Source organism: Lichenostomus cassidix, chromosome 2 (assembly GCF_008360975.1).
Source record: "Lichenostomus cassidix isolate B80296 chromosome 2, HeHo_3.0, whole genome shotgun sequence".
NCBI classification, from domain to species: domain Eukaryota; kingdom Metazoa; phylum Chordata; class Aves; order Passeriformes; family Meliphagidae; genus Lichenostomus; species Lichenostomus cassidix.
In genome coordinates this window covers 149,386,519-149,410,616 of record NC_139482.1, presented here as the reverse complement: position 1 = coordinate 149,410,616, position 24,098 = coordinate 149,386,519, and the positions used below count along the sequence as shown (strand labels likewise).

The following is a 24,098-nucleotide window of genomic DNA, read 5'->3' as shown; positions in this document are numbered from 1 at the left end:
ACACCACTTCAGGCTATTCCTTCAGGCTCTGTTCCTGTCCCTGGTCCAAGCTGGACCAGCCAAGTGACCTCAGCCACTCTTCACATGGCTTCACCTCAAGACCCTTCACCATCTTCATTGCCAGTGAATTATTTCAGTAGTAGGAATCACCTTGAAGACAAAAAGAAAGCAATCACTGTTTTTCCTTGGGAATATATAATTTTTTTTATTTTTGCTGAAATAAGTTACCACTGCACCACCGAGGATTTTCTAATTACTGAAGTTCCCATAACCACATGTGGCTATGATGCCATTCAGAATTCAGGTTTCTTGTCACTCTTACTTGGTGTAGCTCCAGGCTGCTGCTAGAAGTGATTCCCATTTTTCCTGCTGCCCCCACCTACACAGCTGCTCCAATGTGGGAAGGCCAGCTGGGAAGTGGAAGGAGCAGGACCAGCTGTACTCCTGGCAGCAGCCCACACTGAAATCAGAGTATAACACAGATCAGAGCACTAAATCAGGGGCATTTAAAACAATCTCAGGCACAGGGTGTGATTCTTGGTACTGTCCTGTGCAGGGCCAGGAGCTGGACTCGATGATCATTGTGGGTCCCTTTGAGCTCAGAGTATTCTATGATTCTATGAAGTTCTATACTCCCAATAAATGGATCCAGTAGCCCACATTTAATTCTGCTGTGTTTGAAATTATGCCACCCTGAGATTAAGAGGTCTGGCTCATTCAAGCACCAATTCATTAATATCTTAAGCTAGTGGACTATGAAAAACATTTTCCAAAGTTAATCATTCTCCCTTTTTGCATTTATCATGCTGATGAATGTAGGTATCCTCTCTCCATTTCTTTATCCCACCACAGTATTATCTCAATGGCCTGCAGGTGTGTTGATTTGTATCTCATTTTATCAAATCCATCTGAGAAAAATAGAAAGAATGCACTAACTCATTAAAATTAGAATGCCAGCCTTATTCTGATTGCACATTCTTTAATCAGGCTGATCAATAGACTTCAGCTCCAATCTCCAAACAGATAAATAACTAAGTAAAACAATTTCCAAAAAAAGTTTTATTCTGATGATATGCAAGTAAATGAAAACACTAATTTCGATTTTATATAAAGCCTTCAGGATACATTATTCAAAAGCACTTTGTGAACTGACATAGGGAATTGATCGAGGGATTATTGACTCAGTAGAAGTTCTTCCACTGACTTCACATTAACTCTGGACCAGGACTGGAATGCAGCTGATCCAGTGCTGAGGTGAAGCCACAGTGATATTTGGTGAGTGTTTTCTCCCTGTCCTTATCTCAAACCATGAGCCACTATATTTTTCTCTCCCCTGTCCAGTTGAAGAAGGGGAGTGACAGAGTGGCTTTGGTGGCCACCTGGTGTCCATCCAGGGTCAACCCAGCACCACAGAGTGTTCCAGATGGGGTCTCAGCAGAGCAGAGAGGGAGAATCACCTCCCTTGAGGAGAGTGAAGCCAGCTGGCAACACTGCTTTAGATAAAGGGAACTTTAACTAATTCAGGATCCAGGGATTCCCTACAATACAGCAACTTTCTGGCCACAAACTGGAACATCTGTTCAGCTTTGAAGCAGAGAAAGGTTTACCTCCTGGACGCCTCTTTTGCACCATCCAGCCTCCTCCTTGGAGGTCTGCCATCGATGATAGCTTTGAAATGACTGAGTGACCAGGATATTTTAAGGAAATAAATTTACTGAAGGTGGGGATGAGGCACTAAAGATGCCCAGACACTGCAGCACAGCCCCAGGTGTAACATGTCAGTCCCAGTGCTGCTGCGTGTCCTCTCCAGTTAGAAGCACTTCATAGACCTGTGCTCATCTCTCCCACTCATATAATACACAGAACAAAGCTGTCCTAATGAGAGCAGGGTCTATTTGCACTTAGCATTTATTTCCTTTTTGAAAAAGGATGCTCAGGCTGAAAAGAATCAGTGATAAAACCTGTCCTCTGAAACATACAGCTGTAGCTCACCACAATAGTTAGTAAAAGCTCATTTTTGAGAAGAAAGGCAAAGTAATTTTCCAATCCCTGGGCAATCTATTCAAGAGCAGGGATGAGGCTCAACAACATTACAAAGGCCATCCACCGAGGGAGGTAACCTCTATTATTTTGTCAGACACCCTCTAGGAAAAAGCTCTTCCATACGAGGATTAGGGAAATTCAAGCAAATTCCCTCGTCTTTATCACGTCAGACATGAGTGTTTTGTTTAACCTTAAAGGTCCTCTGCTGTATATTTTTACACCCTTTTGACGCTCTCCCCCAAGAGGTTGCCTAGGATCCCTTCTTTCACAAGCTGCAATGTCATGTCGCTTTTTTGGCTGTTCCTTCATTGGCTTTATGGAGCTTTAGGGCCCTTTTTCCACACAAAAGCACAGCTTTGCCTAGTAGGATAGAAAGCAGCTTTAACCCAGCTGCATGATTAGCACATTTTTCTAGGACATGGGAATGGTGGATTGGAAACTTCCCAACCTGAGCGACTTGAGTCCAAACCACCCACTTCCTACGCAAGGAAGATAATCTCTATTATACTGCAAAAAGGACAGATTTTGCATTAGCAGGCAGTCAGGACTGTGTCATTGGTGATCATTACATGCACCCAGAACATGGTTTTGAGATGAGCTTCCCTGGGGTGCTGGAGAAGAGAAGCAGCATCCTGAATCTCCTGAAGTGCTGGGAAGGAACTGCTCAGCTCTGCAGAGAGAGTGGCACCCCTGGATACACACAGGAGAAAATTTTAGATATCTAACATTTAATATTTCCTGTCTCTGGGGGTGTTCAAGACCAGGCTGGATTGGGCTCTGAGTCACCTGATCTAGTGGAAGGTGATGTAACCCATGGAACCAACATGATCTTTAATGTCCCCGTAGAAACCTAGAAGATAAAGGGAGTTGATGTTTATCTCTCAAAAACCAACAGTCAAATAGTGGCAGAGAAAGCCAGGAATTTTGGCTGGAGGAGGGGGCTATTTGGAGGTAGGGCAGCACTTTCCTGGGACAAACATTCTTGTTCTGGCTCCTGGAGAGCAGCACAATGTGGCACAGCACAAGCACAGGAATGAGGTTGAGAATTGGGCATGGATTGAAGGGGGGATCAAGACCATCCAAAATCCCTGGAGTCTCCAACCCATTTCCAGGCAGGTCTAGAAGGACAGGCAGTGCAGGATAACTAATTTGCATCGAAAGTGAGGAATTTATCTCCAATGTGGGGAAAACTTATTTATAAAATGGTATGCCCATGCAGCCTGGGAACATGCCAACACCATAAGCTGGATCAGTGCTGGAGCCAGGACTGGTGATTTCCCCTTCTCCCTTTCTTCATTTGTTTCTCTCTCCTCCTCTTTAATTAATCTCTCCCTCTTCCCTTCCACTCCACCCATTTATCCAGACCAAACTGTTTTGTTCTCACACATGAGATCACGGAGTAATCAATTTCCATGCCAAGTGTGTGATTTATTAATAAAACTTCTCAAACTTTTATCTGACTATTGTTGTTCCTTTTGCCCAGGAGCATCTACAAATCTTGAGTGCTCCCTTTCCCTTCAGTGTGGGACGTCACAGTTCCTTCCAACCCCAAACATTATAGGATACTAATAGAAAAAGCACTGGCATTTATGGACACAGGTGCCTAAAAAAACCCCAAGAAACCCTTTTTCAGACAGTTTTGCAGAGTATCCATCCCAACCTTCTTCATGAAACAGGACCTAATTGCTAAAATTTCTTAATTTGGATCTCATTTCCAGTGCTAGAAAGCAACCAGAGATCCAATCAATATTGGCAACCTGTACTACAAGCACCTTGTTAACCAAAGTGCTTCGTGTGGGTCTGGGTGATATCTTGTTTTCTGATTTCTTGCTCCCACTGTTGCTATATGCTGTCATGACACTGAGAAATTTTAGGAGGAATTTTAGCAACATAAATAAGGGCAAAGGAAAGCATATTTTCCTGATCACAGACTATCTGCCAGCCATTCAGATGGGAGGGGAGGAGCTGATTTAGGCTGCTAAATTTAATTAAAGCATATGTTCTTGGACTTCTCAGTGGGATATCCTTAAAACTCTCTTACCTTGTCTCTTTTCCAGGTCATTACAAAGTTTAAATCACATTGAAAGGTTCTTGTTTCATTTTCATGTAATATTTTTTTCTTCACTTCCTCCAGAGAAACCATATAGAAACTCTCAGCAATAAGACATTAAGACCATTTGCAAGAGGACAGCAAAATTAGGATGCTTGGAAGATCAATCATGAAAGCAGTTATCACCTATTAAAGGTATTAAGAAATACAAGATAATGCCACTTATTGTTAGAACACATAGAAGCAGATGGAAGATTAGAAGAGGTAGATGATGAGTAGCATGTGGTCACTGTCCAAATGGGCATCAATGACACAGGAAAGGGACATCCTGTGTGTGGAGGCAAAAATTAAGCTCCTGAAAGAAAAAACAAAAAGAAGGTGATGTTCTATGAAGTGTTTCCTTATCTCTTGCAGGTCCAGGGAGACCAGTGCAGAGACAGAGTATGAATGTAAGACAATTTCAGGCTCATATGACATATGTAGAGTGTCAAAATCCAGTACAGGAGAGACAGAGTTCACCTGAGGTGTTGTCACTTAAAATCAGGGAGCTTTTAGAGTGGGGAGTGAGGGAAGCCAAACCAGAGCATATGGTCTGGGATGACATTTCTAAAGATGAAGACACAAACGTAGGTGCCTCTCAAAGAAGAATAGGTCATGGGAAGTAAATAATCAAACAGAAAATGGAAAACAAAAAGATTGACATTTCAAAAGGTTGTCAAGACAGGAGCTAACGTGGCAGTAGGTGTTGTACTATGTAAATACTGGAAACCTCAGAAATGCAGACTATGGAACTGGCCTTTTTGAGCCTGAATAAGAGATGGAAATACACGGATCAAAAACTTGGTGGAGGGAAAACAATCAAAGGGACACTGAATCAAATAAGCCATATGCTGTCAGGAGAGAGGAAAACACATCAACAAGAATCTCTATCAACTGAAACTCTAAGTCAAGATGGAACAATGCACCCTTGGGGCAACAGACCTTCCTACACACCTGTACAGTGATACTGAGTGATTAAAAAAAAATAAAAGGTAAGAAAGGGAGGAAATGCAATTATCAAATCACAGAATGGGTTGGGTTGGGAGTCATCCTAAAGATCATCCAGTTCCAACCCCCTGTCGTGGCAGGGACACCATCTACTACCCCAGGTTGCTCCAAGCCCCATCCAACCTGGCCCAGAACACTTCCAGGGATGGGGCAACCACAGTTTCTCTGGACAACCTGTGCCAGGACCTCACCACCCTCAAAGTAAAGAAATTGTTCCAAGCATCCAGTCTAAATCTCTCTTCTTTCAATTTAAAAGAAATATTTCTTGTTCTGTCACAACAGGGCCTGCTAAACAGTCTCTCCTGTAGGCTCCCTTTAGGTACTGGAAGAAGCTCTAAGGTCTCTTCAGAGCCTTCTTTACTCCAGGCTGAACAATCCCAGCTCTCCCAATCCGTCTCTATAGCAGAGGGGCTCCAAGTCCTCTGAGCACCTTCACTTCCTCCACTGGATTCTCTCCAAGAAGTCCACATCCTTCTTATGTTGAGGTCCCTGGAGCTGGAAGCAGGAGTCCAGGCAGGACCTCACCAGAGTGGGGTAGATGAGTAGAATCCCTTCTGTTAACACACCAGCCATGATTCTTTTGCTGCAGCCCAGGACGTGGCTTATCATCCACCAGCATTCCAGGTGATTTCATTTCCCTCCATGGAGACTGAGCAAAGGTCACATGTGAGTCTGAAGCAGCAGCTGGTGACCGATCCCAGAAGAAGATACATAACCCCTGGGTTGCTATAAAATTCTAGTTTGAGATCTCATTGTGAAGTCAGCATCCTGCAGCAAATTCCATGATGTACCTTGCATCAACATCCCGACGGGAGCAAAGGGGCAGAGCATCCACCAAAGCTCTGTTCAAATCCAGCAGCAGGACTGGGTAAAAATAAGCTTTTAAAGAAAAGTTAAAAGGGGAAGTTGAAGGAATTAAATCCTTAGAGGTGTTGACAGTACTGTCAGGGTGTTGAGTAGGAAGGAAGCCACTGGTGTGCTGCTGGTTTGCTCTTGGAGAACAAATTGAGCCAGAGTGGTTGGAAAGGAGGGTAAAACTGATATTAGAAATAAGAAGAAATATGGAGGCAACAGGGGTGACAAACATCCCAGACCCTCTTTGAGAGGATTCAGGAAAGAACCTGTCTGGAAAAAAAAAGTTCAGATTAAAAAGACAGAATAACCACAGACAAAACAGCAGGGCTGGATATATGTACCCAAGAGTTTTAGAGCAAATAAAAAATTAAATATCTGAATTATTAACAACAATGTGCAATGTTTCACTTAAAACTTCCCTGGTATGTGAAGACTGGAGAGGATCCAGGAGAGATCCAGGGAACTGCAAACTTATAAACCTGACATCTGAACCAGACAAATTATCTGAAACTTTGATGAAGGAAGGTAAAAAGGCTTCACTTTTGGTTAATTACAGCAATTCTTGGGGTCTTTTAATGGGTTGACAGGGTGGCAAAAACCCAGGGAGTAAAATTATTTTAGATGTCCAAAAAAAGGTTTGACAAAAGGTATCTAAAGGAAATAAGCAGCCTTGGGATAAGATCATCCTCTTATCTGGTCTTGACTGATATAAATAATCTTTTACAAGCAGGAAGCAGAGGGTGGGAGTAACAATTTGGTTTCTTCTAGTGCAAGGACTCATGTCTTCAAATGAAGGTAATGGGAATTAAAATAAAAGAAAGAAGGTTCTTCATGGAGCAGGTGTCAGACACGAAAAATATAAATGGACATTTTTATGATCTTAAATCTGGGTGGGGAGCTGGAGGAAGGAATCAGCAAGGACCTCAACAGGAAATCCCTGAGCTGAAAGTAGCTCTAGACTGGCAGAATAGTCATAAGAATCTCCCCTTGATCTTTTGGCACCCACTTTTGTTGATGGGAGGAGAAGATGGGTCATATGAACCTCGGTCTGAAACAACACTGATTTAAAAAAAAATGTTTATTTTCAAACAGAATAGGTTTGAATTCCTTATGGGCTTAATCAATCCAACCCTTCCCACTGAAGGGGGAATCGATTGTCCAACAGAATTAATTGTCCAACAGAATATGTAGGGCAGGGAGAGGCTTCAGGAGATTGTTTGGTCCATCTCCAAATCATGTCAACCATCACACAAAGAACACTTCCATTGATGACTTGTGATTCCATATGGTTTTGAAAACTTCCAGCAGCGAAAATTCCAGGCCTTCCCAGGTACTTAATACAAGTGCTTTACAAACCTTAATACCAGATAGTGGTTTTTCATATCTAAATTAAATCTTCTCCCATCAATCCAAGCCAATTTAAGCCAATGGCTTCTTGACCTATCCTCAGCGGGCATGGAGAAGAGATTTTTTGTTTCTTTTTGCAGCAAGGCTTCAGGTATCAGAAAAGTTATTCGCATTTCCCCAGATCTTCTATTTTCTAGATTTACCAAGCTCATCTCTTTCAATCTCTGTTCATAATTACATTGTCTAGATCTCGGATCTTGCAGTTGGTTTTTGGACTTTCTCTCACTGTCTTATAGTGTGGACAGAAATTTCAACATAAGTTCTGCTCAGTCCTTATAAACCCTGGAAAAAGCATATTTGCTTTTGGCATTGAATCCCCAAAACTTTGCGTTTGTCTTTTGGGCACTTTAAAAATTTTCTTTAGGAGATGGAAGATTTTATCACATTTCTCAGACCAGTGTTATTATTTAAAACTGATTCTGCAGTGGCACTTGCAGTTTGAACAGAGCTATAATCTGTTGTGGGACATGAATAGAATCATAAAATCAAAGAGTCATTAAGGTTGGAAAAGACTTCCAAGATCATCAAGTCCAACCATTGACCCAGCATTGCCAAGCCCATCACTACACCATGTCCTTAAGTGCCATATTATGTAGCACAAATGTGTAGAAAACCTTTTACCTTTGAAAATGTGCAATTCGGGGAAAAAATCTATTAACTGGGTGAGAGCAGAGGCAGTAAGAACAATTCTTGACTAATGAGTGGTAGTAACTGCAGCTTTAATAACAGTAACCAAAAGGAGACTTGATTCTGGTAGAGGGAATTGAGCCTTAAAACCAGACAATGAATTAAACCAGAGTTAGATGCTTTAAATCCAGATGCTTTTCTTATTTCCTATTTTCTAAAAACTGTTCTTATTTTTCTCTATACCTATTTGTACCTATATACCTGCTTGTATTTCAGGGGTTCCTTGATCTGGCTCATTATTTCACAAGTGCACCATAAAAAAAGTTTTCAGCTATTCCCTGGACACTTTGATGCCATTAGATGTCCCAGAATTGTCTGGGTTGGAACAGATCTAAAGATTGTCCCACTGCAGCCCCTCTGCCATGGGCAGGGACACCTTCCACTCAACCAGGTTGCTCAAAACCACATCCAACCCAGCCTTGGGGAAGAACTGTCATAACGAGGACAAGGCATTGAGATTTTCAGAGCTGAAATCCTCATCAGTGGTGCTTTCTTTGCATCCTTCATACCGGCAGCTTCTAGACCACAGCGCCTCTGCATCCACCGATTTTTCCTCCTGATTATCCAGGTGCAGCACTGCTGAACCGAGCGAAAGGTCAGCGGTGTTTTGTCATGGAGTTAAGTGGAGTGAGGGATTTGTTCCGACCTCTGAGTTTTCCTCGCCACCAGCCTGGTTTAGCCCTGTTCCCCTCACTGTTGTGTTACATCTGTTGCTCTCAGCATGGGCTTCTTTAGCACTGTCAACATCGCTTTCAGTCGCCACTTGTCATCCCTGCTCCGAGCTCTATTTAATATCTCCAGCTTCCATAAGCAAAACTGATCACTGGGATTACTGAGAGTATTGGACACGCTTTATTGATGAGGTGATTGACTTATCACTGCCTCGGAGACAATGTTTTTTATATCGGCTCGTGGCTTTTATTTTCCTAATTCAGATGCAGTCAGATGTCTCTAGAAAAGGAAGGGTCAAATGTAGCAAAGCTCAGATAAATCCAGGCAAAATGCCACTAAAATCTGCAGCTATTGCAGCTATAACCAGATGTAACTGATGCAGGAATGCACAAAGTATTGAAAATAATATCTTTATGGCTCGTGATTCCTCCTTGTGACGTACCAGACCTGCCAGGCAGTCACCAGCTTGGGACATGTATTGCTGCCACTGCAGTACTTGATGAAAACATCTGTTTTATGCCAGAATTTGCTCAGTCCTGGAATTCAAGTCTCTCTTGGACTTTAAATAGACTGAAATAAGGTTGTTCAGGGATTAGCTGGCTTTTTCCAGACTCCTTTTATTGTTGCTATAATATCTTTTTTATTAAATTGCTCACAGGTAACAACATGTGGATGTGTGCTGTGATAAGCCCTCTGAGCTGTGCTGTTTTCAGGGAATCTTAGGTCACTGGATGGATGTCTGGAAATAGGAAGTAAGATTCAGCCTTGGTTCCATGCAGCATTCAGGCTGACTTCTGTTTGTTGCTGTGCTCCTTGCAGTTGACTGGTTTGGTGTATAAGGCATTTGAGTGGAAAACAGCATTTTTATCAAAGAAAGAAAGCACTCTGGGAGATGGGCAATCTCGGTGAGATTAGCCAATTAATTCAGGATTGAAGAGTTAAGTACTGCTAAAAAAAACCTTTACATTTTCCAGCAGTCTTCAGGAAAACCACAATTACTGAAAATATAAAGAAAAAATAGTAAAATAAGGTAGGAATCTGGGAAGGAAAGGGGGGAATGATTTCTCATCTCGATCTGAAAAGAAATTGGACCAAATAAAGAAAGAAACTTCTGAAAAGAAGTTTTGTGGGTTTTTGTTTGTTTGCATGTTTTTTTTCTGTTTTGGGGGGGGTTTGTTTGCTTGGGATGGGTTTTTTTATTGTTTCTGTTTGGCATTTGTTTGTTTGTTTGTTTCTAAGTGGAGTCTCCTTAAGCACAAATGAAAAACTATTCTGAATAAATAATTCCTAGAACATTTTAAAATCTTGAGAAATTTATTAGTACATACTCCAGACAAATATCCAGGCATTCTCCTTCACAAAATTGCAAGGATAAGATGCTCTTTGTTCTTCCCTTATGTTTACATGGATATTGGGAATATTGGATATTGGGAAATAGCAATTGTGTGCTATTAGGATAAATTAAGCACTCACTGAGAATTTCTTGTGATACTTTTTTTAGTTATCTCACTTTTTCTGAACTTATCAACACTTCCAGTCAATCCAAAACAGGAGAGAAGTTAAGTGAAGCTTAGATTACATACCTGATGTTAAGAACATTATCCAAATTATAACCTAAAAACCCACACTTTATTTAATGCAAATTATTTGTTTGGGTTCTCCTGCTTTGTAGAGAAGTCCTGTAGTAATAAGGAATGAAACCCCACTGAGTTATTTGGAAGTATGTAATGGGGTATAATACAAATTGTTACAGTGAAGCCAAATCCGAACTACTTAAGAAAAAAGTAACCAAGAGGACAATTGGATTACCTTGCCATAAATACTTCAATAGCCCAGCTATTAAAAGGTTGTGATTTAAGATGATTCACAAAACAAACCTGTGAGCCAAAAGGAAACTCCTTCCAACGAGTAGAAGAAATTCCCTAAAGGCGCAGCCAGCCTAACCGGATAATCATCTCAGCAGGGATGAGGTGAAAGCATGACAGCTGTTTATTTAAATTCCTGTAGAGATCCTCCATTTCATCTTCACTGAGGAATCAGGACAGTTTTCCAAAGCAGAAACCACTGACAACTTTACCCCAAGTCACATTTGCCAAATCTCTCCAGGTACACAGGTCTGACCTCCAGGAGTTTTGCTCATGTGGAATGAAATTGCTGCTTCCACCTCGGGAGACACCAAACAGCAGCTGGCAAACGGGCAACCTCCTCGCACCAAAAGACAAGAAACATGAAGATTAAGCTGTTTTAATAAAATTTTGGCCCCTGGAGCTTTTGGTTCCCATACAGCTGACTGTATATTTTTGAGATTTATAGATGTTATCACTGTGGGATGGAACAAAGCTGTTAATTATTTGGGTTTTTCCCCCTAAATTCAGAGAAAGCAACATCTTAATGATGCACAATGCCTTGCACTGCTTGTCTAAAAGACCTGACTTCCATGCTGTGCCATAAACCCACCCTTGCTCCTTCTAGAAGCTGTTACAGATCAATAAGCAGCTGTTAATAACAAGGACCAGTCCTGCTGCACACAATGCAAAGGTTTGCAACAGCTCAAATTCCTCAGAAGAAAAATGTCCCAAGAGAATATGCAGCATTATTATTGTATGAATAACGCACTTATTGATTAAGCAGTATTTCTCCAGCTCCAAAATGCAAAACCAGCAAGATGCAGCCTGCAAACCAAAGCAGTCATATGAGATTTATCCCACTGTAATTTTTATGATTGCTGTCCCTTGGAATACTTGGGCTGTTTTATATTGGCACGTGTTTATATATTTCTTTTCTTATTTACTTTCATGAGGCTCACGCTGGAGGTAAATATGATTTGTACTGAAAATTACTGCAAAATTTTCACAGTGGTTTTTGAAAAGTAATCTATGCTTCTTTCAGGATTAACTTGCTCTTCCTCCCCACCCTCAAAAACCACCCAGCAAGACACATTGTGTTGCACATGTAGCTGTAGTCAGAGGATTTTGCAGACGACAAGCAGACAGCTGTATTTCGTTATCAGTATATTTTTACGTCCCCTCTCCTAAGGGATTTTCTTCAGAGTCCACAGAAATAAATGATTATCAATGCAGCAAAAGATGGAGGAAACTGCTCCGATAGCAGTTCGGTGCTGTAAAACCCTGAAGTTTATGGAAGCTCAGGTGGCCCCTCAGCCCTTTTAAAGCTTTTTTTTAGCAGGGCTACTGGTGCAGAACTCAATTTCTGAACAGGCAGCTGGCTTGTCAGTCCCTTGTTAAAATGAATTGTTGGTTAAAGGCTCTATCAAGAAAATCCTCTTTATAACTCCTTTTGCAAGCCAACCACCACGTAAAGCTGCTGCCGCTTCGCAAATAAAAAGCAAAAAACCCCTCGCAGGTACAGTTGTACTCCAGACTGCTCTATCAAAGCACTTTGGCTGGTTGAACCTCCAGTCTCAGGCTGCAATTTGTGGTGTTTTGGAGAGAATAAGTGGCTTCAGTAGCAGCGAGTTGGTGAGGTTTATTAATTTATTTCTGTGAGCACTGCTCTGGGCACTGTGTGACTATGAAGGAGGGCAGACTCCTCTCAGAGAATCATGGAATCATTAAGGTTGGAAAAGATCTCTAAGATCATTGAGTTCAATCATTAACCCAGTGCCAAACTAAACTCTGTCCCCAAACGCCACATCTACCTATTATTTGGGCATTTCCAGGGACGGTGAATCCACTACTTGCTCTTTCCAACGCTTGACTGTCCTTTCAGTGAAGAATTCTTTCTTAATATCCAACTCGAATCTCCCCTGGTGCAACTTGAGGTCTTCTCCTTTTATCCTATCTCTTGTCGTTTGGGGGAAGAGACCAATCCCCGCCCGGCTGCACCCTCCTGTCAGGGAGCTGTAGAGCGATGAAATGCCTCCTGAGACCCCTTTCTACAGAATAAACACCCTCACCTCCCTCAGCCGCTCCTGAGGCTCCCCACCTAGGAGGGGGAAAGTGAAGAGGGCAGTGAGGATGGGAAGGGCGTAGAACAGGGATCATCCCTGCAGCGGCGGCATGAGGAGATCACCTCCTGAGGGGAACACCTCCTGAGGGGAACACCTCCTGACGGGGAACACCTCCTGAGGGGAGCACCTCCTGAGGGGATCACCTCCAGAGGGGAGCACCTCCTGAGGGGATCACCTCCTGACGGGGAACACCTCCTGACGGGGAACACCTCCTGACGGGAACACCTCCTGAAGGGAACACCTCCTGAGGGGATCACCTCCAGAGGGGGATCACCTCCTGAGGGGGATCACCTCCTGAGGGGGAGCACGTCCTGAGGGGGAACACCTCGTGAGCGGATCACCTCCAGAGGGGGATCACCTCCAGAGGGGGATCACCTCCTGAGGGGATCACCTCCTGAGGGGGAACACCTCCTGAGGGGATCACCTCCTGAGGGCGAACACCTCTTGAGGGGAACACCTCCTGAGGGGGATCACCTCCTCAGGGGAACACCTCCTGAGGAAGAGCCCCGGCCGCGCCCTGAGGAGGGAGGTGCTGAGGGGAGGTGGGCGGAGCCCCCTCGGGCTGTCCTCTCCTCCGATTGGCAGCCGCGTGAAGGGGATGGACGCCCTGTCGCCGTGCACTATGGGAGTTGTAGTCCAAAGCGCGGGGCGCTGCCGGCGGCACCTGCGGGATGGGGACTACAACGATGGGGGGAAGGGAGGGGCACGTGGCCGCGGTGGGCGGGGCCTCATCGGTCACGTGATGTTTGGGTGCCGGCGGTGACGGGCGCGCGGCGGCAGGTGAGGGGCGGCGCTGGTCGCGCTGTGGGGACACGGCGGTGACACGGCCTGGGAGCGCGGGGACACGGCTGGCACCGGGTCTGCGTGATAGAGGATCGGGGCTGGCCTGGCGCTGGGTGTGTGTGTATGTGACACGGGGACAGGGCTGGCCTGGCACAGGTTGGAGTGTGTGTGTGACAGGAGGACAGGGCTGGCCTGGCACAGGTTGGAGTGTGTGTGTGTGACAGGAGGACAGGGCTGGCCTGGCACTGTGTGTGCATGTGTGACACGGGGACAGGTGTGTGTGTGTGACACGGGGACAGGGCTGGCTTGGCACTGTCCGTCTGTGAGACACGGGGACAGATGTGGGTGTGTGTGTGACATGGGCATAGGGCTGACCTGGCCCGGTTTGGGCTGTGTTTGCTATACGGCAACAGGTCTGGCCTGGCACAGAGGGTATGTGACATGGGGACAGGGCTGGCACGGTGGTTGTGAGACATGGGGACAAGGCTGCCACAGAGAGGGTGTGACAAAGGAGACAGGACTGGCTGGGCACGGGTGTGTATGTGTGTGTGACATGGGGACAGGGCTGGGCTGCTGTAGGTTGTGGGGTGTGTGTATGTGACATGGGGACAGGGCTGGCACAGTGGGATGTGTGACATGGGGACAGGGCTGGCACAGTGGGATGTGTGACATGGGGACAGAGCTGGCACAGTGGGATGTGTGACATGGGGACAGGACTGGCCTGGTACAGGGGGCAATGTGTAACATGGGGACAGGGCTGGCCCTTCACAGGGTGTGTGTGACATGGGGACAAGGCTGGCACAGGGACTGCATGTGGAATTAGGGTCTAGGACTGCTGTTGCACAGGGTTGTATGTGTGCAATGAGCGATTTGGGGACAGGGCTGGCCTTGCCCAGGGCTGTGCAGGGAGGGACACACATGCCAAGGGTGCTGTGGACCACACCTGTGTCCCATGTCACCGCTGACTGGGTGAGGCTGGGATGTCCCTGCACCCAGACTGCCACTGTCCCACAGTAGCTCAACACGAAGAAATCCTGAATTACCGATTTCCAGCACAGTGACAACATTGAGAACTGCTCCTGGGCTGTTACCTGCTAGGTTTTGGCTCAATTTTAACCTCACAGAGGGCATGATGTTGTTTATTTATCACTTTTTCCCCCTTCCAGGCTAATTCAGGGAGCTTGAGGCAGTGGGATAGATTTGGAAGTACAAGGAGAGGAAATAAAACCGCTTTTAAATGTACAAAGCGCCGCTTTCTGCAGTGGTCTTCGGCTGACTGCAGAAACTTTTTTTGTTGCTTTTGTACTTCGAAAAAGTGTTTGTGGTTTGAAGCTTTTAATAAAAGCTCCCCTGAGCTGTGGGGTACAATTAACCTCCGGCATCTGGCGCTGGAGTGGACTTTGCCGGGGAAACCTCGTGTTCCCATGGAACTGCTCCGTGTCTTTGTCTGCATATCAAAAAGCAGAGGGTTTTGGAAGCCTAAAAGCACGTTTCATTCTGCCACCAGCACGCAGAATATGCTCTGCAGAACCCTCTGCTTGTTTGCATTTGAAGTTTTCCGTGGCATTTTGGAGCTTGAGGTGCATCCTTGTGTCTGGGGGTGCAGCAGGAACAAGCGGTTGTTTGTTTGCACGCCCTTGCGTGGGGTGGTGGCCTCAAGTTTTGCTTTGTGCTTCATTCTGCACAAAGGATTTAGGATTCAGCAGACTGAATCCTAAATTTTTGCTAGCTGTGTGTGCTGTGGACTGGGAAGAATTGATGGAATTATGAGTGTTTTCCCCCACCCTTTTTTTTTTTTTTTTGGTTTTATTTTTGTGTTTAGCTGTAAGTTTTATAGTTTATCAAGCATTTATCCCATTTTCCAGGCTGGTTTTTCCCTTTGCAGTGAGGCTGTGAACACACAGGGCCCCATCCTGCCTTGCTGGGCTCTGTATTGCTGTGGTCCAGGTGTCCATGCAGGTGTTTCTGGTCTTTAAATCATCACTGACTCAGGCCAGCTGCTGTCTGACCCCATGATGCTCTCCTGCTGTGCCATCTTTTCCATCTGTGATGTTCTTTTTTATCTCATCTCCAGGTTGAACTCTGGCTGTATTTTGGAGTGTTAATCATGGACTTATGGAATGGTTTGGGTTGGAAGAGACCTTAAACACCATCCATGGAGCACTTCCAGTGATGGGGCAGCCACAGCTTCTCTTGAGTGTCTCACCATCCTGGCAGGGAAGAATTTCTTCCTGATATCCAATCTAAACCTACCCTCATTTAACGTAATGCCATTCCCCCTTGTCCTATCACCCCATGCCCTTCTGGAAAATCCCTCTTGATGGTGTTGATGCAAATTCAGTTTTTTTTAATCCTGGATGACTCAAGGCAGTTTGACCCCTTGTTGCTTTCCTGCTCTGCTGTGTTCACCAGCTGCAACATCCTTTTCCCTTTGGTCCTCAGGTTTGTCTCTGGACTTTTCCTGGGGTGTTAAATGTGCTGATTCCCACTTTCCAGTTGCCATACAAGCAACAAATAACCCTTCTTGCTCTCTCCAAGGCCTCCCACCTTGCTGGTTTGCTTTTGTTTATTAATGCAATTAAAAATTATCCTGACCACTGGTGCAGCTTTGATGGCCATGGGAGAGGCTGAGCAGTGCAGCCATGTGTCCTGCATAGTCCAGGCTCCTGATTCAGATTCCATCCCTGTTTCCTCCTGTTACTGTGTTTAAAGCAAGACTTGACTCAGAAGGTGGTGAGGCCCTGGCACAGGTTGCCCAGAGAAGCTATGGCTGCCTCATCCCTGAAAATATTCAAGGCCAAGTTCGATGGGACTTGGAGCAATGTGGTCTGGTGGAAGATGTCCCTGCCTATTGCAGGGGGTTGGAACTGGATGGTCCTAAAGTTGCCTTCCAACCCAAAACGATCTGTGATTCTATGATTGCAAGTTATTCAGTTGAGATTGGCTACAGGGACTGGTAGAACAGAAATTTCAATATTAAAACCTTTATTCCTACCCTTCTCTTGTGTAAGCAATCTCAATAATTTTCTCACAACTCTTGATTTATTGTTTTGGGTTTTTTAAAAATATTTTAAACCTCTCATCATTTGCTCCTCATCAGGTGGGATCCTCTGGTGTGAGCAGGTCTCCCAGCAAGTGAGATACCTGCTCTGGATCTGGAGGATCTTAACTGGGAGTGGAGGAGAAATAATTATTCTGTGTCTCAATAAATTTGCACCTTTATATTAAAGCACTTAAAATCTAATTGAAAAAAATAAGAGGGAATCTGAAGATGAATGAGTCTGTGCTTCCCCTTCCTTGTAAATATATATATCAAATGGTATTTTGAATTGTTAGCTCTTCTGGGATTTCAGGAATATTTAAATAGCAAGTGTGAAAGGGTAAATAATATCAAGATAAAAATAAAACTTTCGATTCTCTGCCTGTACCATAAACACATTCTGCTCGATGAAAGTCAAATGAGCTGTTGAAAACTTTTAATTTGCTTTGCCCATCCTTATTATTCTCCTTCCTACAGCTCACCTACTTTGTGCAGTGGGGTGAGCTGGTGGCTCTCACTAGGATTTTTATGGACCTTCCAAGGGTTTCTGCTGCTTTGGGGGACTGCAAATTGGTGACACCTGAGGGTTTTGGGGGTGCAGGAGGAGCCTCTGACTGCTTTATTTAGGGCTGGAATTGGGAATTGTCACTGTCAGGCCAAAGGCTGCTTGCACTGGAAAGATGGATGGATGGATGGATGGATGGATGGATGGATGGATGGATGGATGGATGGATGGATGGATGGATGAATGACTGGGTCTTTCCACCCAGGACATGGTTGGTCCTGTGTTTCAATCACTGATGTCAGTCCATACTGGGGGATGAACAGATCAGGAGCAGCCCTGGGAAGGACTTGGGGGTGCAGGTGGAGGAGAGGCTGGACATGACCCACGTGCCCTTGGAGCCCAGAAATCCATTTGTATCCTGGGCTGCATCCACAGTGGGGTGGGCAGCAGGTGAGAGGGGATTCTCCCCTCCTGCTCCACTCTGCTGAGACCCACCTGGAGAACTGCATCCAGGTTTGGGGTCTCAGCACAGGAAGAACATGGAGCTGTTGGAGAGAGTCCAGAGGAGGCCACAAAGGTGATTAGAGGGATGGAGACCCTCTGCTCTGTAGACAGGCTGGGAGAGCTGGGATATTCATCCTGGAGAAAGCTCCAGGGAGAGCATGAAGTCCCTTCCAGTGCCTGCAGGGGCCCCAAGAGATCTGGAGAGGAACTTTGGAGAAGGGCCTGGAGTGATATGACAGGGGGGAATGGCTTCCCACTGATAAAGAGTAGGTTTAGATTCAATACTAGAACAAAATTCTTTACTGTGAGGGTGGTGAGGCCCTGGCACAAGTTTTCCAGAGAAGTTGTGGATGCCTCATGCCTTGAAGTGTTCCAGGCCAGTTTGGATGGAGCATGGAGCAACCTGCTCTAGTGAAGGAGCCCCTGCCCATAGCAGAGGAATTGGAACTGCATGATCTGGCAAGTTCTTTCCAACCCAAACCATTCCATGATTCCTGACCACTAGAATGTGTGTGTTTGCCTATGACAGGATCCACTAGGTCTAAACTTATTCTAGCTTTTTAAGCATGAGCCTAACTCTCAGCTGAAGTACCAGAGTGTCCTTCCATGACAGTGCTTGCAGTGGAAATGCTGCAAAACTTGATCCTCAGTGGCATCACCAACCTGCACTGTATTTTTCAGAACACTTTTTGCCACGTGCAAATCCAAATTTTGGCCCCAAACTTGCGTTGGTGTTTTTGGCAGCAGTGTTGGGCACAGCAAGGCTGGAGGGAAGCTCTGCCCATCACTTTGTTGAGTGCTCAGAAAGCTTCATAAAATATTTGAGCTCTTTTCTTGCTGCAAAAGAGCCAGAAGTGTCTGTATTTTGCTGTCAGAAAGGTTATTTGTGGTTTTTAATAATGCACTGTGTTTCCTAAAGATTATGGTCAAGATAAGAATCCTACTCCCTATTTTTTTTTTCTGCTTGCCTTGCAAATGGCGATGTCTAAGATTAAAATAACGCAAGAGTTAAATTAATCTGGTTTAACACTTGCAGGGAGGTTTCTATTTAAAACTCTTTTTCTTCATAGTGTCACTAGTCAGGAAATTCAGTAGGCAGGTGCCATCTCTTTGTTGCAGTGCATGGGCACATCTCTGCTTTGCAGTGTTTCTGATGATGGAAAAAATAGCATTTAACTAAAGTAAAAAAGGGACACGATGGATTATCTTTTTTTTATGTCCATTTTGTGTGCAGCTTCATTAGAAGAGCAAAGATTGCATTGGTGATCAGGTGCTTTTTAAATATATCCTGAAGATTGCTACAAAAAATAAGAAGAAATGGTGTATCAGCAGGTGTTCTTGAAAATGTTTTTTTCCTGGGATGCAGAGCTGTGGGGAAAAGCTCTCCCAAGGGCAGTTTAGGTGTGTTGGCAGTTCATCTGCTGGGTTGCTGCAAGCAAAATCTGGAAAATATTTTCCAGCTTCTACCTGAATGAAGTCAAACTCGGCTGCAATACCTATATTTACCTTTTTTTTTTTTTTTTTTTATGCGTTGCCTTTTTTTTTTAAAGTAAATACTAATATTGGGTTAGGTGGTGATTTCTCTTCACTCTCTCTGTCATCCCTTCCCTAAATAAAAGCAGAAAATAACTGCAAAATGTTTGATGCTCTTCAATGTGTAGCATTTGTTTTGTTCTCACTCCCCTGTCCCCCCTGCTGCAAAGCCAGGCATTGCAAAAATACGATTTTTTGAGGTTATTGAGGACTTTATTTGTCCTCCTTCTCCTCTCTGCATACATTTATTGTCATTCTAGTCTTGAATAACTTGGCCATGTATTTTTTTTCCCCTTGTAGGACTCCTCCATCATCTGGTGCATGGAGTAAAGGAGTGCAGGAGACAGCCGTGCTGTAGGATTTTATTCCAGAGCTGTTGCCATAGCTCTTTATTTCTGTAAAATAAAACATTTTCTTCTTCCACGAGAGACTTTGATCACACTCATTGCTGAAACCTGTTGCTTTTTTTTCCCATTTATAATGAATAATCTTGTGATGCTCCTGTGTGGAGGAGAGAGGTGCCTCCTTTATTTTTCTACATGTGAAAAACCAGGCAGATTTGGAGGTGTTATGACCCAAATTTTTGGATTAACCCATTTCTTGGCAGTGTGAGATGCCAGAGACTCAAATATGGTATGAGGGAATTCTCAAACTTGCTATTAATGGCTGCTATGTAAAAAATCCCATATACAGCCGGGAATGCTGTTTTTCTTCATCTTTCTCCCCGTGCTTTGAAATTCCCTTATTTATTTGTGATAGGACAAGGGAGAATGGCTTTCAGCTGAAGGAGCTGAGCAACCTGGTCTAGAGGAAGGTGTCCCTGCCCATGGCAGGGTGTAGAATGAGACATTTAAGGTCCTTTCCAACCCAAACCATTCTGTGATTCTATGATTTCCCAACATATGACATCTCCTGAGTGTTACCACAGTCCTCATGCAATGGTTCTGCCTGCCCACCTCATGTGCCCCAATTTTGGGGTGTGTTACGTGAGCAAAATCCTCTTGGGCTGTTTGGGGAAGACTTGGATGATGTTTCACTGGGTCTCTGAGTTGTGCAACAATGGCTTCAGTTTTAGGATCATTGAATCACAGAATGGTTTGAGTTGGAAGAGACCTTCAGGGTCACCTCATTCCAACCTTCTGCCATGGGCAGGGACACTTTCCACCAGACCAAGTTGCTCAGAGCTCCATCCAACCTGGCCTTGGACACTCTAGGAATGGGAATTTTGGGATCAGAGGGAGCAGTGTTTTCAACTCACTGTAGGTAATTGCAATTAGGTTTGAGCTGAATTATTAGTAAATGCTTTGGAGCATCCTCTGTCCCAGCACGGAGATGTTTACCATGCTCCAACTTCTAATTTTGGAGATAAAAATGCTGCTGTGCATCTGTTTGGAGATGGGGGAAGTCGATGAGGCTGTGGGAGCAGTGCTGCCTTGCTGGGTAACACTTTGTTTAATATAACCCTGTACATGACAGAAATTCTTGTTGGAAGCTGCAGATCTTCAGATTTTCCTTCGTGCAGAGTGAATCAAGAGCTAAACCTTAATACAGCCTTTTACTATATTTTTCCCCATAAAACCAATTCATTTGTGATCCCTTGTGACACTATTCACTTTGTAGACTCTCATGAGAATCTCCTAATTTCCAAAATACCTGATTTATACAAGTTTAGATGTAGTGTCAGAGAGCTTGAGATGTGATTTACCTTCCCCAAATGTTTTGATGTCTTCTGTTGTGTGCCTGATAATCCCCAACCTCTCCCTTATCCGAGTGCCTGTCACTGCTGGTGTCAGTCTCATCTGCAGGTTGTGGATGCTCAGTGAAAAAGTATGAAAAATTAAACTTACAAATATATGTTTTTTATTAAATTAACAAGTAATATCTATAGTGCATAAGAACATATATATAAAGTTAATATATATATAATAATAGTAGATGCTGTTTTGTTTGCTTTTATGCTCTGTTTCTTTTGGCTTTTGTTTTAAATAATTAAAAATTTAAGTATTCTCTCAGCCAAAGGTGCTGTGGGATTGATGTGGGCAGGATGAAGCCATGGTGAATACTCATAGCTGTGATCAGGGAAGTTTGTCCAATGTCCTGATTCTCCCCATCCTCTTACAGAGCATCCCTTGCAGATTTTAAAGCTATCTTCAGCTGTAGCAATGGTGAAAAATCAAGTCATTTTACTAAATCTACTTTTACTAATGATAAATAAGGTAAAAAGAATGAATTATTAGAATAATGGTGCTTAAATTGTGTCGAGGCCACTGCATGTTAGAAGTTCTCAGATTTCTTGGTGTCAAGGACCTTCAGCTTCCATTAACAGCAAGTGCTTAAAGTTGGATGTAGGTGGCAAAATGTGGGTGTGGAAGCCCCAGAAATGCTGTCCAAAGCTTTTTGACACTTCTATTTTAGAGAAGAACTGTGTGCTTTCCAAAGCCCTCAGAAGTTTTGATCCTGCGCCACAGGGAGGTTTTGTAGCTCTGGGTTGTTCTTCTAAAAATGTAATGGATTCTGTCCTAGCCAAGTGCCCAAACTGGCACATTCGAGAGGCATCTTAGTAAATGGTGAAAACAGGATTGCAATATTTGAATAAAACAAGACACCTTTGAATTTGAGAAAGCAAACCGAGAGTCTCACTGCAGATATTTTCCTGTTGATTATCTTCAGAGCCTGAAGCAGATGGGTTTCAAAGAATTCTAGAATGGTTTGGGTTGGAAGGGACCTTTTTCCAAGCCCCTGCCATGGACAGGGACACCTTCCACTAGACCAGGTTGCTCAGAGTTCTATCCAACACTTCCAGGGATGGAGCATCCACACCTTCTCTGGTTTCTTCTCCTTTGTCTCAAACACAGCAATCATGAGATTGGAATTCTGGTGGGTTGGGCTTTTTCTTCACCTTACAGTAATACTGTCAGTTTAATTGTCAAAATCCTCTTCCCTCTGCATGGAAACCAATGTTATTTTCTTTTTTCTATTTCTTTGCATACTATTCAGAGGTACCTTTGTTTTCTTTCATAGAGATGTCCCACAGGCTCTGAGGTCTTCAGGCCAGCTCCTTTCCTACTGCACTGTGCTTGCCATCCATTCTAAAATTAACTAGAATTTAGCATAATCTCATCTTTAGAAACAGGGTTGTGCATCTCAATCCTGTTTGGGAGACATTTGAGCACAGAACATAAAGAGTGTGTGCAGAAAATAATCTGGAGGTCCTGCTGTCCCCAGGGGCACTCACTGCCTCTCTGCTTGTACTTCCAGAATTTGATCATCTCTTTTCCTTTGGTTCCTGGTGAGACCAGAAAGAGTTTTTGAGTTTTCCTTGGTGGCTGCTTTGTGGGCTTGAGATGCTGCTGGCTCCTTCAGCCCCATCGGGGTCTAAGATCCTCCTGCTGGGAGAGTTTGGCTTTTGCTGCTTTTCTCCACCAGCAGAAAGGAAATTACTTTTCAAAATTTGTGGTACTTCCTGGATTGGAGCAAAAATCCAATTCTTTGGAAGCAAATCGTGGCCTGCAGGGTAAGGGGATGAGTGGTCTCCCCTGGTCATTTGCATGTAGATCATAGAATGGTTTGGGTTGGAAAGAGCCTTCAAGATCATCTTGTTCCAATCCCCCTGCCATGGACAGGGACATCTTCCACTAAACCAAGTTGCTCCAAGCTCCATCCAACCTGGCCTGGAACACTTCCAGAGAGGGAAGTCCCTTGGCTGCCTCCCTCTACATCAGGTAGAGAAAGACTTACGGGCTTGATGTCCTCCTTGTTCCTGTCCCCCACCCCAGAGAGGCGGGTGGTTCTCATGAGTGGATGTCATCTCCATGAACATCATCTCAAAGCCTACCAGCGTCATGATAAAGCCGTCGTTGGCTGAAGCAAAGTCTTCTGGTGGTTCTCCACCCTCCATTTCCATTTCCTTGCCATCCTGGGCAGACTGAGCCTGGTTATTTTGCCCGGCTGGCTGCAAACCACTTTGCAAAGTTGCTCTCCTGAGCAGACCCAGGGTGACCTTGCACTTGCTGATTTGGTAGCCAGGCTCCGATGCCGACTCCCTGCGTGGAAACTCATAAATAGCTCCGCTTTTCCGTTTCATTTCCCAGACCTGTTTACACCTTGCCAGAAATAATTACAACCTCTGAGCCTGCGGTTTACTGGGCAAAGGGGAGGAGGGCAAGGAGAAAAACCTGCAATCCATGTTTTTTCGTGCGCTGTCATCAACATGGTGCTGCCAGCGGGATCAGCATCTCCCTTCTGGAACATGAATCAGGCTGTGCTCGCATCTGCCCGGCATCGCTCCTGTTCTGCGCTTGAGAATTCTTTCCCTTCCTCTGCTCAGCATCATCTTAAATTCATATCCCAGGCGGTGCCTCCCTCACCTGCTTTATTACCTCTTAATGTGTTTTCCCAAGAATGTCTCGCTCGCGGATAAACCTCTCCTGCTTCCCTTGTAAAACCAGCACTTTCCACGCTCTTCCTCCTCCGGCGCCTGTGCGTTTTTCCTCCATCCATGCAGAGCTTTCCTCCTTCTTACCATGTTTTTTTGAGCACCTTGGAGCCTGCCCATCCTCCTGGAGAGGCGGGTGGATGCCACCGCTCCCGGTTTTGCATCCAAGTTGTGGTCATGTGTAGAGCCAGTGGGGAAAGCAGGAATATTTTTAGCCTACACTTCTGCGAGCCGCTCAGGGGGCCGCCCACAGCTGAGTATTAAAATAATAGCGGGGACATTGGGTAAGCTCTGCAGCAAAATGTTGATATGCAAATTGCCATCTTAAGAGCAAACCTCAAGGCGATTTTTGGCAATGCATGCAAGGCTCCGGAGCAGTGTGTTTTGAATAAAGATTACAGCAAAGGGATTTTGCCTGGAGGCCACGCTCGTCTCATTTATTCTGAAGCTTAGCAGAGCTGGTAATTCAGTGTTGGAAGCCAACAGGGTGAAACGTATGCACCTTTAAAAAGGTATTAGATTAGCATTGGCGAAACAAAATGTCACGTCACCTCTGTAACTGAAATT

The 24,098-nt window shown here is 44.5% G+C and overlaps 1 protein-coding gene and 1 long non-coding RNA gene across 7 annotated transcripts in view; both read left to right on the top strand.

The window, feature by feature from the left end:
* Positions 1–6,721: 6,721 nt before the first annotated feature.
* Positions 6,722–11,016, top strand: LOC146442493 (uncharacterized). The gene is made up of 3 exons (XR_014849615.1): positions 6,722–6,790; positions 9,736–9,791; positions 10,868–11,016. It is a non-coding gene; the product is annotated as an uncharacterized LOC146442493 (long non-coding RNA).
* Positions 11,017–13,450: 2,434 nt separating this feature from the next.
* The window catches only part of TSNARE1 (t-SNARE domain containing 1), a 442,869-nt gene continuing 432,221 nt past the window's right edge, over positions 13,451–24,098 (top strand). For 5 of the 6 annotated variants that reach the window (XM_085053686.1, XM_085053689.1, XM_085053691.1 and 2 more), the window contains exon 1: positions 13,451–13,511. The gene's annotated coding sequence lies outside the window, so the exon portion shown is untranslated. The remainder of the gene's footprint in view (positions 13,512–24,098) is intronic. The other variant, XM_085053687.1, reaches the window with a different exon arrangement.